Below are 20607 nucleotides of genomic sequence, written 5' to 3'. Positions count from 1 at the left end.
TTTTTATGCTGCACAAGGGAATTCTAAATAGCCAAATGAGCTTTCTGTAGACATCTGTGATTAGTAAAACTGGATGTTCCCATAAAATGATAAACCAGAGAAGAATTGCTTTTTTGACAATTGAAAAAGGAAAACGTTTCCCTATTGGCTACATGCCAAATCAGTGTACATGCTTCAGAACTGATCAAGATGCTTACAGCAGGAAGCAGTAATTAAACATTTTAAAATTTTATTCTGAATTTCTACCTTTAACTTAGAAGCCAAAATATGTGATTTTAAAAAATAGAATCATTTTTAACAGTAGGAGACTTGATGAATCTGAATCTAGGTGTGACTTGATTGACTGCTGTATTAATATTTTTCCTATATCTTGATAACCTGTCACACAGATGAGTCCTCCTCAGAGGTGGAGTGCAAAGAAATTAAGGAACTTTCTCAAGACCTCGCAGGAACGGTACATAGAAGCAGGGAATGGATCATCTTACTAGTGAAAGTCAGTCAGGTACCATCATCACAACTGTATCTGCTGACATTGCTGTTTTTAAAATAGTGTCAGATCTCTTCCTGACACTATTCTGGGATAATCAGGTGATTTCAAGGGTGTAACATGTCCTGATTTAATTTACTTGTCTCTAGCCAAGCAGTGAACTGAAAAATAAGCAAACTACCCGTGAGATGTTAGCAGATTTCTGACAAAATTGTACAGCTACAGCTTCCTGGCACAATTCCTGAGGAAAATTTTGCTATGTAATTATTCATAGGGAAAAGTCAGTTCCGCGTCCTTTAAAGTACTTACTTTCTCACATAGTGATGAAGGTGGCTTTGAATGTGAGTACCTGGTAGGTCCTTTTCACATCTTGAAGTTTAAAGGACTTTCTGCATTTCCTTGATTCTTTACTTTTAGAGAGGAAGTACAAATGATATATGCATCATGTTTTCTTGCTCTTGATGTATGGATATATACACCTAGAGACATCCGTCCAGACATAGGTTGCATAAAGTTCCCTATAATATGAATTGTCATTTAAATAGTTTTATCTTAGATTCCAGAACAATTGTAATAATTGAGCTCTGAAAAAATGTCATCTTCACTGCAGAACTATGCTTTAGAGAATATTTATCTTTTAGGGATGAAGATTCTGCAGCGGAGACGATAGACCTGACTCTTTCACTTCTATGAATGATAAGCAATGCTTAATCTCAAAATGTCTGTGAATCGGCCTCTCATAAGAAGGCATTACATTTCCTGACTGTAGTCACATTTCCTTTTTTCTTTTTTCACTTTCTCTCTGTCCCTTTACCTTTCTTCTACCCTAATATCCATGCAGAACCACTGCATTCATACCACGCCTGCCTTTCCTCCATCTGCATGCCCTTTGGAGCCAGCGTTTTGGAGAAAAGAAATATACAAACCATTTATTCATTCATTCAGCTCTTTCCTGCCTCTTCCTTGTTTGCAGAGCGAGCAGGAAGCTATTTGTGCCTGGTGACTCACCATCAGATTTTACGAGAGGATTATGCTGAACATCTCTGATTCAGACACTCACAGCTTTGTCGGAGGTCAGTGCCTTGGCAGTGCTGCCCTGCAAGTACCGAGCTGTTGATCTCAAGAGCTTGAAGTCATTTCTGCCTTCCATGATAGCTGTTGCAGAGCAGCTACCGGTGTAACAAATTCAGTTTCTTTAGAGAGAATTTATAGCTGGCACCCAGTCAGTGTCCGGACAAAGTTCCCTCAAGCCTGCTCCCTTGCCCTTGACTCTGAAGTGTGCACCTGATTTTACTTTCATTAATTCAGAGATCTGTGGAGGTGAACACACAAAATCTGATTAGATGTTGTTTATGGCCTTTCCTTTTGTACCTCCTCTCTTACTGTGTAGTTTCTTCCTGCCCCTTTAGCTCTCTCTCCTAGCATTTTCTGCTGCTTTCCTTCAGGATGTGCATCTTCAAGATCCCAGCCTGGTAGCCTGTGACTCAAGCAGCTATCAGCCCTGAGAAAAAAGGGAGATTTCTTTGAATTTCAGTCAGGCTGCAGCATCCTAGCTGGGGGTTTGCCATTTACTTGCTTGTATCTCTCTAGCCCTTTCGGTGTGTTTTTGGGCACATACATGTGATTAAACTCTGATAATCTATATATTCAGCAGCATACCGAGAGGTCCAAGAGGCAGTCCTACAAGCAGTACACTTTGTAACTTTGCTTTCTTCAGCCATATTGATGACATAGTACTTTATTTCTTGCAAAATGAGCTATAGTGCAGATTATATGCAAGACCTTGAAAATGGGAAGGTAAGTTGATGCCTTACCAGTGATGCAAAACATGAAAAGTTGCTATGAATTTGTAAATATTTTTGTGTTGTAGTCATTTTTAGATTAAAAAAAAAGTTACTTTACTTCTGAAATGCATTGAAAACCTTGGAAAAGTTGAAATAAACTTTCCACGTTTTTGCTGTTGGACACTGCCTGCCAACTCCGCTCCTTCTAGATTACCCTGTATTGCTCCATTCCTGCAGAACTTTTATACGCAGCTGTTCTGCCTCTTGTGGAAATACCAGGCCCTTGTGGATCTCACCCTTCTGCACAGTCTTATTTCCTATGGCTTTGTATTTTTGTTTTAAGCCATCCGCATTTTCCTATCCCAAACATATCAGTTGCTCCTTATGCCTCTGGTCACATCTGTTATTACAGTCTCATGGGAAATTTTTTGGTTCTGATCTCTCTCCCTATTTTGCCCTGTGATTCTCCTACTGTTTATTATTAATTTTTTCCCTCTCTTTGCAGACAGAAATCTCCGGAGCTACAGGTGTGCCTGTTGCCAGCAGCTTAAAGTGGAGTTGCTCTCCTTGCACTTTCTGCCTGGGCATTCTTTCATTACTGATGCCTGTTTCTGCTATGGATTCATCTGAAACTTGTAGAAACCTGGTATCTCTGAGACTTTCAGCTGCTTTACTTTTTTTGAGTGTTTTCCTTGAAAACAAGGAAGGAGGCAACTATCTGTAGAGAGGAAATTTCTTCTTTTTGTGCTACTGTGATTTCATTGTAGCCTATTAAAAAAAAAAAAATGGTTTACCTGATGTTAAATTTGCTCATTTGAGTAAATACATATTCCATTGGAGAGCAGCTGAGTTGCAAAGTTTGATAATGGTTTAAACTCATTTGGGATAGAGTGGAAAATTGTAAGGAATTGAAAAGGAATTTTAGGAGGTTGAGATGATGCAATACATGGAAGACATATGTGGCTCAACAGTTTTGTCAGGCAGATGGAGGCTGGGGAAATGGGTGTGCCTGGAGGTCATTTATGTTATTGCCTGGGCATTTGCTTTTGGCCACTTTTGGAGACAACTCTGACCTCCTTGGGCCTTTTTGTAAAGCAGTGCAGTACCTCTATGCTCCTACAGCTTTACAGAAAAATGGTATGTTTCAAAATGCTTCAAGCATGAAAAAGAACTAAGAGGAAGAAAAGGATAAAAGTGTTTTTGGTTTTTTTTTGGTTTTTTTTTTTTTTTTTTTTTTTTTTGTTTTTTTTTTAAAGCATGAATTGTACTTGGGTAAAAACTCCTATAATATGGTAATAGACAGCCCTAACAGGAGGAATGCAATGATGGACCTGTTGCTCACCAGCACAAGTGAACTGATTGGTGACATCAGGATTGGAGGCTGCCTGGGTTGTAGCAACCACACAATGATGGAGTATCCCTCAGCACTCTTGAGAGATATCAGACAAGCAAAGAGTAAAAGCAAGAAGCTTAATTTTAGGAAAGCCAAATTCTAGCTCTTCGGGGAGTTAGTCAGCAAAAGCCTTTGGGAATCTGTCAAGGGAGAGGAGCAGAGCTGTCAGATCTTTAAGGAAGCTTTCCCTAGGGCACACGATATCTCCATCCCCAGGTGTAGGAAGTCAGAAAAGGAAGGCAAGAGACCAGCATGGTTGAACATGGACCTGCTGGTCGAAGTGGAGAGCAAGAAGAAAATGCACAGGCAGTGGAAGCAGGGACAGATAATCTGAGAGGAGTATAAGAATGCTGCTAGGCTGTGTACGGATGGGCTCAGGAAGGCCAATGCACAACTGAAACTGGATTTGGCAAGGGGCACAAAGAAGTACAAGAAAGGTATAGGTACATCAACCAGAAAAGTTCAAGAAGGTGTACTCTCTTAGTGAGCAATACGGGCAGGCTATTGAGAATAGAAAAAGAGAAGACTGAGGTACTCAGCAACTTTTTTGCCTCAGACTTCACTGGCAATTGTTCTTCATGCATCCCTCAAGTGAATGGGTAAGAAGTGGGCAATGGTGGAACAATGACCCTCACACGGTATGGGAAGGTCAGGTTCGAGACCACCTGAGGAACCTGAACACCTCTAAGTCTATGGATCCTGATGAGATGCATCCCAGAGTCCTGAGGGAACTGGCTGATGTAGTTGCCAAGCCATTTTCAATAGTATCTGAAAAGTCATGGTGGTCAGGTGAAGTCCATTGTGACTGGGAACAAGGCAATATAGCACCCATTTTTAGGAAGATGACCCTGAGCTAGATGACCTTTAAAGACCCCTTCCAACTCAAACAATTCTATGATTCTATTTCTTAATAGAAAGTCTTCAGCTATCTCACTTCAGTGGCTTATGCTCTGGTTTCTAAAGGAAAATGTTCAAATCTTCGGAATAATGAAATGTGTTCAGGTCACTGGGCAGGAAAATCTTTAGTTTGGCTGGATGTACAAAGTGGACTTCAGTGCTAATTCTCCAATATGGGATTAAAATCATACAATTATAATTACTGCCTTAAACAGTTGGAGAAACAAAATCTATTACAAAAATAGTTTGCTTTGCCTGGAAAGAGATAGTAATTAAGGTTTGTTGACTTACTGTGGTCACTTTTTAAAGTATACAGTTGCCTGTCAGCAGGGAGTCTGAGAAATGGCTGTTTTTTTTTTTTTTCAGTTGGAGGAAGAAGACTGTGTTTGAGATCTCACTTTGTGAGATTGGCCTTGTATCATAGCAGTCATGGATATAGGTAGTAAAGATCTTCATTGATTTTACCAGTATATACTGAAACTAAACTCCACTTAGTTAATCAGTATTTTCTCTCTTCCCTCTTTTCTTCTCTTTTTCCCCTCCAAGATGTTTTATCTGTAGAAGCCGGTTTCTGAGGCAATCCTAAGGTTGCTACATTTTTGCATGTACTTCTCCACTAGCTTTGTTCAGGATCGCTGAGCACCTCATTGTTTTCATTAATTCATGGGCGATTTGCTTCAAAAGCAAATGGTTTTAAAAGGGAGTGTGCAGTATTTGGTTTCCATGTTTCTCTGTGTATAACCTGAATGTTTAATGAGGTTTTTAGTGCAAAGAAGAAATTTACTGTCTCAAAATCTTTTAATTCTAAAGAAGAATCCTTGTTGTTTTTTTTTTTTATAGTTACAGCCAAATTATTCTTTATGAGGCAGCAATCATGTCAAAAATGCTTATTTTATTTACTTCTTATGTGCTTTCATCTACCTGATTTTGAACTACAGGTTTAAAACAAACAAAAAAACCCAACAAAAACAGTATTGAGAAGTGCTGATCATTACTTTATAGTAAAACAAATTTAAGGTTAGAATTAATGCTTTTTATGGGTAATCTACTTCTTTTTTTTTCCCTCTCAGTCTCTAGTTTTATCATATTTACAGTTTAAGCCACTATGATTTGGGTGGAAAAAAAGAGAACTGAACTCGGTGCTGTAATTTCCTTGCAAATATACCTTGCATATATATTTTGGTTGAAAGCCTGACAAGCAGAATGTGATTTTTCTATTATTTTAAATGTCTGAAATTCACTGCTCTGTTACTGAACTTGAGACTGATACTGTAGCAATGGCTGTTTTACAGCTACTTAAGAGGATTTTAGGAATTTCAAATATATGCTCCTAATTACTTAAAGTGGAGAGCAGGGTTAAATTTGATGCCCTTGTTCTATATAATAATACTGTTTTTGTATTACTGATGTACTGCATGAAATGCATTGGTATTTGAAATATTGATTTCCTGCAGCTTATATAATTATATATTTTGGGGAAGCAAATAGAGAAACAAATGGGCATCAAGTATGAAAGACCCTCTGTGAAGGATATATTGGAAGATGATTGTCTTTCTATTAAGGAAAAAAGAACAGTAGTAGTGAAATACTAATGAAAATGAAACACAGGCATTTGTAGAGGTTTATTATTATTATTTTTAACAGTGGCTCTGGTTTTTCTTAGAGATGGAAACAGCAAAACACAAATCAAAATAAAAGACTTCCCCCTTTACCCCATCATCTCTTAGAGTTTACTCTTTGGAAACATTCGTGCGAACTTACTTTGTATATTCAAATTTCAAACTAGTTTTTCATAATCCTCTAATGCTTCAAAAAAACCCATGTTACATGCTTAGAACTGATTCAGGAATATAATTAAACATCTTCTATGTGAAAAGACTGTTTAAAGCAAAAGTGTATGCCTCAAACAAAATTTTGGAATCTCTGCAAGGTTGAAAGTTCAGAGGATGCACAGTAGAAATGCTGTTGACACCACGTGCTCTGGATGGTACCTGCATGGAATATAAGTCACTTTTTCACTGAAATCTTTTTTAAAAGCAAATAAATATAGTATGTATTTGTTAAATAAAATATTTGCTTGTATTCCACCAGGATGTAACAATCATATCTGCTTGTTTTCCCTTACCCTTCAGAAAGCTGTTGCAATGCAGGATTAGGTTTTGTACTTGTAGGATTTACTAGGTACACAGTTATCCTGTTATGTTGTATAAAGCACAGTTATAAAGTTACATGGCTTTGTGGGTAGTATGAGATAACAATCTTGAATAATAAAGATAGAGGGAGAAAGTTGTGACTGCACAAGAGTATTGTGTTTTAATCAAAGAATCTTTTGTTGATGATGTTTTATTGAATTATTCTAATTGTTTTATTATGGGATTTGAGATAAATATGGCGTAAAAATTAGTCTTCACTAGCCTTGAAATCATTCTCGTCTCTGAGGAGTCGATTGGTAAAAGACAGCAAGTGCTTGTGCTCTTCTCCTTCACTGCTTGTTCTGTATGTTTGTGCTCTTCACCAGTTGCCTGTTTCAGAGGCACAGTATTGGTGAGCACTGGGGAGCACTGGGGATACTCAGCAGTGCTTACCATTCAAATTTATCATTAAAGCACTTGGTTTTGCAAACTTCCCAGCTTCTTGGTATAGGTAGGGAGCTGTCAGCACACCAGTACCAGCAGGCGTGAGGCGTCCATACTCAAGAGAACTCATCTGTTCCTGACCAGAATAAAGAGCATAGACTGGGAGACTAGAAAATGTAGGAATTGCTGAGTCACATGCTTGCTGAGAAGCCCCCGAAGACCTTGGGCTTGGTGGGCCTTGCCTGGAGGTGCCAAGAGATCTCAGCAGGGGTGCTGAAAGAACCCTGAACGCTGGTCTCTCCTTGCTGTGAGATGGCTCAGGCAGGAACGCTGTGTCCAGTGGGAGAAAATGGCCTTGCTTTTAGTTGTGCATGGTGCAAAAAAAGCATTGAAAAACATGTAAACAGAAAATCTTCCATTTTGTGCATCCTGTTGGCACATATCTGATAGAAAATGGGAAAAACAATTCAGGAAATAAGCTGTCAGATTCCATCTGACCCATACTGAAAACATCTATTTCAGTTTTGTAATTTAGCTTTTATTGGGCCTTTTTTTGTAGCATCTGAATGCAAAGCGTCATGATGTCAACCTGCTTTGCCACATTTTGAGTCCACGTGGTACTGGATATTCTCCAGAGTAGAAATTTGCAATATCTGGAATGTTGTTTCTGAGCCTTTGAAAGCAGAAAAATACAAGTGCAATAGAAACCTATAGCCCAAATGTTTGAATTGGCAAATCAGACACTGAAAAGAGAGAGGTTTAGGTGTTGTTTTGCTTTAACTCTACAAATATTGTTCTTTTTGAAGCACAAGCATTTGTACCTGTTTTATCTACAAAAAAAGTATTGGCACAAGGTAATTTAAAGAAAGGTGTTCTGAAGTCTGTCAGGTTCTGAAAACTATTATTCTCTTCCATTCGCATTTCTAATTCTTATCCCAATCAAATACATACATATATATATCTATAGTATGGGTCTTCAGACATCTCCCTAAAGTTTACAGTGTGATTATTCCTCCATATATAGCATGTTCTTGCCTTGTTTTTTGGAAGCTTTTTTAATATCTGAAGGTTACTCTTTAGGTCATAGCTTTTATAGGTTTAGCATAAGCCTTTAATCTCACTTTAATGATTTTTGGTTGTAACTTACTCTCATAATTATTATTAATAAATCTACCACATAACAAAGTACAGAACATCCTGTAGTATCAGAATTCTTTATCTTATTTGTTTATATCTAATTAGCAGAAAAAATACTGCCCATCTCTTCTTATTTCCCGAAAAAGTACCTTCTGAGACACTGTAATAGCTTTGTGTCTTCCTAGCCAAACAGACGAAGAGGGATGTAGAAGAAGAGCATTCAGATTTTGCTAACAGCATCTTAGTCAGGGGAAGCAGCATCACTTGTGTGTGAAAAGTTTGCTGATTTTGTTGTTGTTTTCTGAGGTTAGTTTAGAATAGGGATTATACTAAAACAGTAACAAGAATAGATTTTAAAAATTGTGTTTTACCACCTTCTATAAAATCAGTAATATGATTTGACTATCTGGGGCTTGTACAGTGTGTACTTATGCCTTAATTACAGAAGGCATCTGCTGAACTAATTTGCTCAGCAATTTAGAGTGTTGCATATATTGTGAACTGATGGACATTCTCCGTTATCTCAAAGCACTTTGAACTTCTTGCATTTTACGCTTTGTAGCAAAGTACTTGTTCCTTAGGCATTTTGCTATACTATATTTTCAGTGTCTTGGTTTCACCTGGGGCAGAGTTGATTTTTTTTCATAGTGTCAGGTATGACGCTATGTTTTGGCTTCAGGAGAAAAGCAATGTTGATAACGCACTGATGTTTTAGCTGTTACTGAGTGGTGCCACACAGGGCCAAGGACACTTTAGTTTTTCAGCTTCTCACACTGTCCTGCCAGTGAGAGGCCTGGGGGGCACAAAGATCCAGGAGGGGACAGAACCAAAACAGCTGACCTGAACTGACCAAAGGGACATTCCGCATCATATAGCATCGTGTAAAAAAAACTCATGAAACTGAAGGTAGTTGAGCAGTCGGGGACTGCTGCTGTGTAGGGCATTGGTCAGCGGGTGGCGAGCAATTGTTTTGCATGTCACTTGTTTGATAAATATATATATTATTTTCATTACTGTTATTTCACTCTTCCTTTTCTGTCTCAGTAAATATTTTTTTCCTCAACCTGTGAGTTCGGCTTTTTTTTTCTCCCAATTCTCCCCCCATTCCACTGGGACAATGGGGAAGCGAGGAAAAGGCTGTGTGGTGCTGAGCTGTCTGTTGGATTAAACCACAGCACATAGGAAAATAAATGTACTCAAATTTTCTAACTCTTCTTTATTCCTATCTCTTGTGGCTTCTCTTCTACTTTCAGGATCCTACTTCCAACGCAATTCTTCTAGAAGCTAGAAGAAACTTGTGGTCTATGCCTCTGGTATCTCCACTGTCTTTTCATCCCTCAGCAACAATGCTTTGGCAAGTGAGTCCATTGTCTCCCTTTCCTGAGAGACAGAGTTAATTGTTGTCCTAGACCACGTATTCCCTGTTTTGAGCTTCTGGCCTTCCCTTGCCACAAACCTGCCATTCTAAACAGGTGTTTTGTGAACTGTAACCTTCAGGAGAAAGCAATGCTTCCAGTTCTTGGTATCTCCTTTTTGTGATGTCTGAGGTAGGAGAGGTGGAGTACCATTGCTTTTCAACTTCTTCCCAACTGAGTTTTAAAACGTTTTTTTCTCTGGTGTTCTCTGCTGCATCCTTTTTAGAACTGCCTGTATGTTTCTGGCTTTAACCTGTAACCATGAGGTCTCTGAGGGTTTTTGACTGATGCCTGACTCTTGTAAGCACATAGATGCTGACTGTGTTTTAGCTGGTGGTATGATTTAATAAGAAAGCAGCTCTGATGCACAGAGTTGAGAGCTCATTACTGGTTTATGGCCCGGCAGCAGAGCAAGATGTGAAGTCTTAGGAATGTATTTGTCTTTCCTATATGACTCAGAAAATCACCATAGAATCATAGAATGGTTTCAGTTGGAAGGGTCCTTAACTATCATCTAGTTCCAAACCCCCTGCTATGGGCAGGTTGACACCCATTAGATCAGGCTGAGAAGAGAAAAGAAAAAGAAGTTTGTCTTACCAATAATTCTCAAATCCATATATCTGCAAAATCTTTCTGATTTTGCAATAACCTACTTCCTCTCATGTCCTCAAGTGAGTTTTCTTCAGTTTAGAAGGTGCAGATGTGAAATTACACTTGATTCTGAAATGCCACTATTTCTTTTTATTTTTTTCTTCTTATATTTTTAACGGAGGAGGGGAGAATCTTTAACATTTCACAACTGCATCTGTCAGAAGAAAACAGTGTGCAGTCTCCAAGGCCTCAGAGCTAAGGCCTTTGCAGCCTACATATATCACAGTGAGGGAAATCATAATGAACTCTAGACAAACACATTGCATCAGTAGTTGCCAGATGAAAACAGCTAATCCAACTAATGTGAAGGCCATGACTTTTATTTATAACGTTGTCACTAACCTCATTCTGTGCACTGCAAAATGGCCAGTATTGACAGCTTAAATTACCTTATATTGTGAGATTGTGACCTGCAGGCTCTGAAGTTGCAGCATTCTTTCCGCCACCTCTTAAATTCTTTCTTTGCTCCCAAGAAGAAAGGACTGTTCTCATATTTTTAATCCCAGGTAGCATATGCACTAGGCATCTGCAGCTCTGCATTGGGTGTCAGTGGGGAGTAAAACCAGACCTTGTGCCACTGCCTCACTGCTGATCCAAGTCCACATTGCTGGTGGTGATGCATATTGAAAATTAGGAGGAGGTGCCATGAAGCTATTTCAACTTCATTTCTCCCTGGCAGGTTTTATTACAATACACTGTAGGTGGCATTTGAATATTTGTTATTTTTTTTCCACAGGTGATGACATGGCTGGCATATTTAGTGTTAATTGGTGTTAATTAACACCAATTCATTAAGGGATTAGTAGCTATTCTGCAGGTGTATAGTGAGCACAGTCATGCTCCTACTCTCAGGATGGTTTGACCAAAGGAGCCCTGTTCTGCCCGCAGACTTTATCTGTGGTCAGTTCTGGATAGACTTAATTCCTAGATAAAACACTATTTTCCTTTAGTCTTGTTTTTTAATGAATTGTTGTTGCTCTCTACAGCTACCTGAAAGGAGGTCGGCCTCTTCTCTCATGCAGCTAGTGGTAGGACTAGAAGGAATGGCCTGAAGTTGTGCCAGGGGAGATTCAGACTTGATGTTAGGAAATACTACTTTTCCAAAAGAGTGGTCAGGTGCTGGAATGGGCTGCCCAGGGAGGTGGTGAAGTCACCGACCCTATAGGTGATCAAGGAACATTTAGATGTTGTGTTGAAGGGCATGGTTTACTGAGAATTATTGGTGATATGCAGATGGTTGGACTGGATGATCTTGTAGGTCTTTTCCAACCTTGGTGATTCTATGATTCTATGATAGGCTACCTGCTCATACCATCAGTTCTGACTTTGTTCCTTATCCCCCTGCTTTATTCCTAACTGAAAGGCAAAAGGTGAGGAAATGATAGTATGGAAAAACAGGATGTGCAGGAGCATCTGTACTTCCCCCAGATATTGTTTGTTTCATGGAATGTGAAGCTGTAACTATTTGATTTGCAGTATCAGTGGCTGTTTACAGAATTTTACTGTGTTGAGAAGCAGAGTCCTTGGCAGGTGGCATCTCCTTTTTGCCATTGATGCATTAAGAATATTTGGGGTCGAGGGATGCCAACAGAACCATTTTCTGCCAGGTGTAAAATAGATCAGAAACTTTTCATTTAGGAGAGAAAGAGGGGGAAAAAAAAGAGAAAGAACTAGGTAGTCGACAGGTACACAGCACAGTTGTTCCTTTGACAGGGACTCAGTCGGAGACCAAATACTGCTGTGAAAGTCAGCCTTGCAGCACCTGTAGGTCACAGAAAGGATGTTCATGGCAGCACTGGAGAACGAATGTCACGTTTGCATTATGTGTTTGCTCAGGACAGAGCTCCCTCACAGGAAATACATTAGCCCTATTTCTTTGCCTGATGCCCTGCTAATGAAAAAGAGTGAGTGACAAGGGAAGTTCATGCACTGATTTAGGAAGAAAGACTTTTAAAAATTACACAGCATTTCAAAATGATACTTGGTTTTATTGGTATTCAAAATGATATCGGTTTTATTTCCATCCATGCCCATGTAAGAGGTGATGTTCAGCATCTGCCTATATGAACTGACATGTTGACTCTGCTATTCAGTGCCCTTACAGCAGCAAAACAGGTATTTTTCAACAAAGCGCTTAAAAACCATGCAGACAAGTGTTAGCACAGCATTTAGCCTTCATGCTGATGTGAAATAAATAGCCTAAATGCAGATGCAAACCATGGTTTGAATGGGAAATTAAGAGCAAATTGTTCATCTAAATACTTCTAATAAATACTCAGCAGAAATAAAAGATACCACTACTGACTGCCATACCTTCCTACCTCACCTTCAAACCAAACTGACACTGTTGATGAGTAATGTATTCTTATTTTGAAATAAATTAAAATACTATGTAATTGTTACATGTATCAGTGTTGAAGTCTTAAATTCATTGCTATCACTGAATAAGGTTGTAGTATAGTAGGGGATCACTGTGTAAAAAGCAATAAAGGATGTGCAAAGGAAATGTAACTTCTGTTCCACTGTTTAATTATCTCTACTATAAGCATTGCTCATTGTCCAGAGATCACAGGTGTTTGGCCCTCTCCTCCTGAGACTGAATTGAAAATCCATTGTTTGAAAAGCTAATATCAGCCAAATCCTTGTGAAAATTGAGATTTTTTTTTTTGAACAATGCGTGCTGCCAGATGTACTTTTAATTAACTGTGCTCCTAGTACAGTTAATTAAGTAAATTACATTTACTTTTTGGACATTTATTCTTTTTGGAAAATAGCATTTTAATGGAAAGTCATATTCTTTGGCCTCTGAGGAGCAGATTTTTTTTTGGATCAAGCTTGATTGGTTACACTTTGAAAATAGGTCAGTGGCTAATAGTGTTTTTATAAGGACTAAAAAGTGCTTTATCAGTACTCATTAGGCATTGTGGTTATAAGGTCTCACTGTTAAAACAAACTTGAGAGTTTCGAGCAATAATAGGCAAATCCACAGTTCTAAAATATTGCATATTCATAACATAAACCAAAGATTGATTAAAACAACAGTTACAAGAGTTGCCAGGGGCCAAAATGTTCAGTCATCTGGATACGATCCAGTTTAGTTCATTATAAGGGGACAGATGCATCCAGTTTCTCTTCCTGCTGTACACAATTAATATATTGTTATTCTTCAGTGTATTATAATAATCAGTTGGCATTTAGCCTGCCCTCAACGCAAATCTTGGCATAACGAAACCTAACAAGAGATTTTCATGCAGATAAGGAAAATTGTATACATAGCAATCGATTTGAATACCATCACTAATTTAAAGTGAGCTGTACATCGAGTGTTTATCATAAAAGTTCCTTAGCATTTGTACATGTTTACGTGGTGGGTCCTGGTTAGCATAGTGTAGAGGTGATGAAGCTTCTGGGGTTCTGCATTTTCTTTTTGTTAATGCTGCTAGGTAGCAGCCATGGTTTTCAAAAAAAAAAAAAAGGAGCTTTTTGAAAGGATTTCAAAAAAAAAAGGAAAGGAGCTCAAGAATTATGCTCAGAATTAGTGTTGCAGCTATGTAAAATGATCTCCTCTGTGATACGTTTTGATAAGTGGAAATTGATGTACATAACAAGCAAATTTGTGTTTTGGAGGGCCGCATGCTGTGTTCCTGAGGCTGTCTCTGCAGGTGTGGGGGAGCAGCAAGGGAACAGGCCTGCAGAGCTTGACTGGAGGGAACATAAGAGATTCGGGAACATTCTCAGTGTTAGCTGAGCATTTACAATTAGCTTTCCAAGAATCACCTTTCACTGGTTGTGAAATATGTTCAAAATACTCATGGTTTCTGATTAGTTTTCAGTATGGGATGTGTTTTAGAAAAAAGACTTACCCTTTTTCAAATGACAGCATAGAATTTGATAGAGAACAATGTCTGCAAACTACTTCTGTCAATTATAATCATATCCTTGAAAACAACTTTTCTAGTTAATGGAATCAATTGCTAATTCATGTTCCATCTGGATGCTTATGTGGCTACTTAAGATAGTGAAAAAATTGCCCTATTTTAGAAGTGCTTTTGTGGAGATGGCAGTGTCTAAATTTGTTTCCAAGTGAACCCAGTCTTACCCCGTCATTGGAGACTTTGTCCTTTCTTGCTTCTCTGACCTTAAAACTCAGTGCGTGCTGCCCGCTGTTCCACTGTGCTTGTCCCTGTTCCCATCCTGGGGCTGCTTGCACTGTCCATTTGTGATGCTGATGTGCAAGGTCCATGGTCTTCTACTTGGCTGTGTGCACCTCCAGCTATGTGTTTGTGCTCAGCAGGGAAGGAATAGCCTCTCACCATCCCACCATGCCACTTGCATGCTGGCAACAAACCGAGCCTAGCTGCTATGAGCAGATTTGTAGCTGTTAGTATTGCGGATGTTTTGGTCTTGTTTCCCTTTTTTAAAAAACACTTAAATATTATTGTTGTAAAATAAGTCAGGTTGCTGCAGGAGATAAAATTAAGAGTTTAATAACTTCTGCAAATATTTAGAAAAAGCCTCTGTTGAGAATATTGCCTTATTTGTTCTTGTGTGTACTCAAAAAAAAAAAAAAAGAAAAACACCAAAAAAACCCACAGTGGTGTTCAACCTTGCGAAGTTCATTTTTATTTCTTAAGATACGGCAGTCAAAATACCACAGGCCAAAATATGAGTTTACCACTACTTGCAATAGTGTAATTATTAAAGAAAGTACAGTTATTCAGAAAATGAAGATTATCTGTCCAGGCCCTGTTCATTGTACTCACTGACTGCTCTCTATGCCTACAGCTTTTCACATTGCAAAGAGAAATTAGATGAATTTTGTGAAAATTCTGGGGAAGGTGCTGATGTGGTGGAAAGCAGAGTATATGCTGGTGTATATTAAAAAGAAAAACAACAAAAATATTTTGGAGTTATCGCATGACGTTTACATATTTTAAGGGAGAGAACAGAGAGAGTGAAAAATTCTCCACATATTTTTTTTTCATTTTGTTTTGTTTGTTTGTTTTGATTCTACTATCAACTGAAGTCTAATCCTGTTCAAGAGAGGTTACCCTTGAGGGGAAAATCTAGTTATGTGATTGCCCATCTCTTTGTCTTGGCAAAGCCAGGCTGGTGCTTTTTCTTAAATTCTGAGTTGGAAATGGTGAAAAGTGAGTCATTTAAATAAAGTAGACATCTTTATCTAAACATCTTAGGGAAAGAGATTATCCTAAAAATATCAGTTCTTGAAGACCCTATGTGAAGAATTAAGAAGATCTTCTAAAAGATCCCAAGTGACCATATAAAATTTTCAACATTTTTTTCACATATTCTTTGAATTTAATTGCCCTAATTAGCCAAACATTTCAGAATTTTCTATCACATAATGCATTGGCATGTTATAATAAAGCTGAAAACTAATAATACCACATTAAAATATTACTGTAAACAGTGAAGTGCTGTCTCCACAGATAAAATACTTCTCAAAACAAGGGTACAGTTTGAGCACATATCCGTAGCTGCAGAACCAGGTTAAGCTGTCTGCCTTTCCTCTGTGTCTGCCTAACCCTGCACTGCTCTGTCCCTAACACCAACATTGCTGGGTCTGTAGCCAAGGGGTGAATGGCTGGAGACAGACCTGACTTGAAAGATAAAGTGTTCCCCAACTCCTATTCTCTTGTGCTGAAAAGGCAGCAGGGATGCAGGAGGCAGGAGCAGTAAGTGGCCAGGTGTAGGATCTACTTTAAGTTACTGAGTGTCTGCATAAAGTCTGACCATGTTTGAAAATTTAGAATCATAGAATCATAGAATTAGCTAGGTTGAAAAAGACCTACGAGATCATCCAGTCCAACCATCCACCTACCACCAATAACCCCACTAAACCATGTCTCTCAACGCTATATCTAAATGTTTCTTGAACACCTCCAGGGATGGTGACTCAACCACCTCTCTGGGCAGCCCATTCCAGCTCCTGACCACTCTTTTGGAAAAGTAGAATTATGTAAATATAAGTACATTAGTAAAATATGTAGTTAGTTAAAAATGTAGTTAGTAAAATATGTAGTTTTATCCTTGAAAAAGCATTAGAAAATGAGTATAGGAAAGTATTTATTTAGAAGAACATGCACTAAAAATGATTGGATGTGACTGAAATGTCTTTTCCTAAGCATGTTTGTTTTGATTTTCACAGAAGTCTCCACAGTGATAAAATATTCTCGCATTTCTGCCAATTAAAAATTTCTTTCCCTTGTACAGTAATTTTAGATAAGAATATTTGGTTGTAGAAAATTTGTGTGACGACATTTTCTATCCACCCAATTTTAATAAATTTGTATGTGACTTGAGTGAGTCCATAATTCAGTGTTTCTAACAGAGTTTTTGAGAAGAAGGGCAGGACAGAGGGTTAAGTATTTGGAAGGCTCATGCAGCTTCCTGAATCAACCAATTTACATGTACGGGACAAAAGGAAGATGTGGTTGCAAACAATTTCTGGAAAATAGTCAGAAAATTACACTCATTTAAGTTAAGCTTTTCTCTTTAAATGTGAAAAGAAAATCAATTTGATAATGATTTGATAATAAAATCAATTTAATAAAGATCTACGCAGTTCCACGGAAAGTGTAAAACCTCACCTGAGGTGAACTTCTGAAATTTCATTCTATCGCTGATTAAAAACATGTTTGGGACTCCCCTGGTTTCAAAATGATCTGTGAAAGGCCAGCCACAGTGTTCTGATCACATGTTCACTTTAGTCATGACTTTATTTTAACCTCAAATTTGAAGTAAAGATTCTTCTGAGAGAAAATACTGAAAACTGAAAATACTGAAATGAAATTCTTCAAAATGTAGACCTCTACCATCTCTTTTCACTTTGAGCAAACTTGTATCTCCCATATTTGTCAAATATTCAGTTTGAATCAGTGTTTCTGCAGCATTTCCTAGGAGTATGGAAGCACTATGGAAGAATGATTCAGTAAGTTTTTTTTTCAAGAAGCTAAAAAGTATAGTAGTTAGCCCTGGAAAACATTGATTTGAGTAAGAGTCCATAAAACAATTATCATAAAACAAAAATGAATAAAGAATCTGAATCCTGAAAAGTCTGACAGCTGAAAAATCTTCAAAAGAACTGTGAATGAAGTAACTAAACAAAATGCATTACAGCTATTATAAGAGAAACTCTTGCTAGATGATGATGCAATGAAACAGGCTTTTTCTAACTTTCCTTAAGGAAAGTATGTTTTAAAGAGCAATGAAGGATAACGTGTTTTAAACAAGGAACACTCATATTTTATTATTTCTTTGTCTGATTATGTTTTGTGTTTCTTTTTTTAGATCTTGACCATTATGGCAAAATCTTTCAGCAGTGCATGGTACATCCAGCTGCAGGCTGGATGATCTACAGTCATCTGAAACATGATATATACATCTCCTCTTCCTTGTTCATGGTGAGTTTTCTTCCTATATTACATACTCAATAAATACCTTTTCTATTTACTTCAGAGAAGGAACTGATATCTACAATAAACCTCACTGGCTGGTGCTCACATTGTTTTCACATGGATTAGCCTAGCATTGTTAATTTACTTTATGCACAGAAAACAGTTCTTAAGCTGTTCAAGGATTTTTAAAAAACTGACTTACAAAACTTTTCTCTCCTTTTAGATGATTTTGGAGCTATGCAAAGATCATTATATACACCTTGAATTGCTATTTCTCCTTTCAGCTTGAAATCATCTTTATCTCAGTGTGTAATATTTTAGGTCAAATTAGATTCAAGTCAAATGTTCATTTTAGTATCACATATCACAATGCATTTTATGTATTTAAGGGGAAAAAAAGCAACTGTGTTAGAAATATAATTGAAAACATAGGAAAAACATGTTGGAGAAAATATTTACAGCAGTTTTCAGTTTTATTTTTGCACTGTGTCTATATTTTGTGCCTACAGTTATTCTTCTTGTAGCATCTATAAGTAATGTTGATAATATTAAAAACAAAGCTTCACATAGTATAACAAAACTACCATTTATGATTACAAAACTACCATTTATGATTTCCACAGTGTCCTGACGTGCAATAATGAGATCCAAAGTTCTAACTGTTCATTTGGCTAAATGGAAGTTTAACATTGACAAACCAAATTTGGAAATCAAAATGTTCCACTAACTATAATACACCAGAAATAGCAGACCAGAATCCTGCCCAAATATCAGGTTAAGCATTTGAAGTTAAAATTCCCATGGTCTTGTCCTTCTCCCTTTTTAAAGGATTTTAACCTGGCTCTTAGGGCAAAGTTTATTTGTGATAGATACTGAGTTTTCTGGAATAGATGATTAGCTATTGTTAAGAACTATCTGTAAAAGTTTGTTACCTTACGTGTGAGTCTATATTACAAGTTGGAAGAAAAGATCTGACATGCCAGCATGAAAAGTATTTTTTATTTTCCACTCCTGTTCTAGATTTCAGAGTCCATAGAAATATGCAAAAGTACAAAAAAAAAAAAAAAAAAGAGATGAAAGCAGTGAGAAGAGTCAAAACAATTGAATTAGTCAAAACCATTCTTATGATGTGCTTAAGTACTGTAATGAAGTGACACAGAAGCAATACAGTTTCCAGAGATGTGTTTGCATTTGATAATGGAAAGACATGTTTAAATATCCTGTATAAATGGATAGGGATATTTGCCAGTGAAATTGGTTACTGTTATTTTTGGTGGAAGTAAGTTGTTTACACAGTGAAATGGCCAGAGGTATAGCATGCCTTTTCCCTCCTTTGGAGGGCACCTTTCATCTACTTCTCTTACCAGTGTCAATCTGGTTTTGCATTTCAAATGGCATGCCTAAACCAGACAGCTCTAACACCAGATAACCAGATAAATAGCAAAGAAAACATCACCTCACTTGTTTCCACTGGCAAATTATTGGGAAAAAAATGTGATACTGTTTGATGGTTTATCTAATACCTGTTGATTCTGTGAGGCAGTTCCCCGGGTATTCATTGAGTTCTGCATTGTTCCCTAACCAGGCTTTTTATTTGCCGAATTAGCTGATTTGCTTCAAAGACTTGACCTTTTCTTTTCTCCTCTTCCTTATCAGCAGTGTGCCATGCATTTCTGAGCCTGTTTTTGCATCCTGAATGTGCACTGATTCATGGTCAAATAAGGGCCTTGTGACAGGTCTGGTGGAAGGACTAACCTCTTTAAACAGAGAAAAGGATGTCTACCCTGCATGTGTAAACACTGCAGAATTTTGTCTCCTGTTCAGAGATCAGCTGAACCAAATTTTACTGAAGTTATTCTCTGTGTCCTCCCACATGAGAACAGAATACAGTCTGCAGTGTTTCCTCCATGACCAAACTAAAAAAAAATAAAATGTCATATTTTAAATTCTTGCTTAGGAAATGTCATTTTATGTTGTGCATATGATGAAAAACAAACAAACAAACAAAAAACCTGCTTGCTTTGGCAGTCTATTCATCAGCTGTACCATTCAAGCAAAGAGGACACGTCTGAGAAGGGCATGCTGGTCTCCCCCTCACTATAAGGCCCTCTCAGCACTAAATAGAGATTTTCAATTACCTAGAAACTTAGGTCAAGGTTTCTCTCTTGCCAGATTTAATTTAACATGGACATAAGGAAGTAGACTGAATGTTCGTACACAATGCAAATTCTAGAGGATATTTTACCACTACTACAGCAGGAATGTTATCTTGAGACTAGATGGGCCTTATTTATTGAATTCAAACCCTACAGAAGAAGGAAGATTCAAGACATCAATAGACGTTTAGAATCTGTAAAATAGTAATTTATAGTCATAGTAATAGTAGTTCCACTTTGCTCCCAAATCTCATACTCCTTTAGCTAGACTGGGGAAACCTACTACAAAAGGATGTGTTGAGCTGATGCTGTCAGCCTTTTAGAGGGTATGCTAAGGTACAGGAAGTTATGTGAAAGGGAAATGGAATGTCTTACAAGTAAGGAGTACTGGAAATGTGAAAATGTACAGTTAGAGTACCCATTGTATCTTCATGTTGCTTTAAACCATTTGATACCAATTTTGGCATGTTTTTGTGGCTGAAAAGCACAGTCAGCTCCACTGAATTTAAAAACAGACAAAATCAAACAAAATCTGAACTGCCTCCTGTATATTGAGAAACTTCATGTAGTATTTTAATATTTAAAGTGTTTTTTTAGATAATGAATATGTAGAGTCAGCACAGAATGGCAAAAAAAAAGCTGTAAAGAGCAGATGCTAGCTGCTGTTTAGGAGGCATTTATGATAATTAAAAA

At 37.6% G+C, this 20607-nt stretch overlaps 1 protein-coding gene across 3 annotated transcripts in view; it reads left to right on the top strand.

The window, feature by feature from the left end:
* The window catches only part of CHRM3 (cholinergic receptor muscarinic 3), a 276313-nt gene that overhangs the window by 66050 nt on the left and 189656 nt on the right, over positions 1-20607 (top strand). For all 3 annotated transcript variants that reach the window (XM_021392502.1, XM_021392501.1, XM_021392503.1), the window contains one exon: positions 17652-17764. The gene's annotated coding sequence lies outside the window, so the exon portion shown is untranslated. The remainder of the gene's footprint in view (positions 1-17651; positions 17765-20607) is intronic.

Source organism: Numida meleagris, chromosome 3, assembly GCF_002078875.1.
Source record: "Numida meleagris isolate 19003 breed g44 Domestic line chromosome 3, NumMel1.0, whole genome shotgun sequence".
Classification (NCBI taxonomy): Eukaryota; Metazoa; Chordata; class Aves; order Galliformes; family Numididae; genus Numida; species Numida meleagris.
Note: the sequence above shows the minus strand (reverse complement) of the source record. Positions and strands in the feature narration are given on the sequence as shown.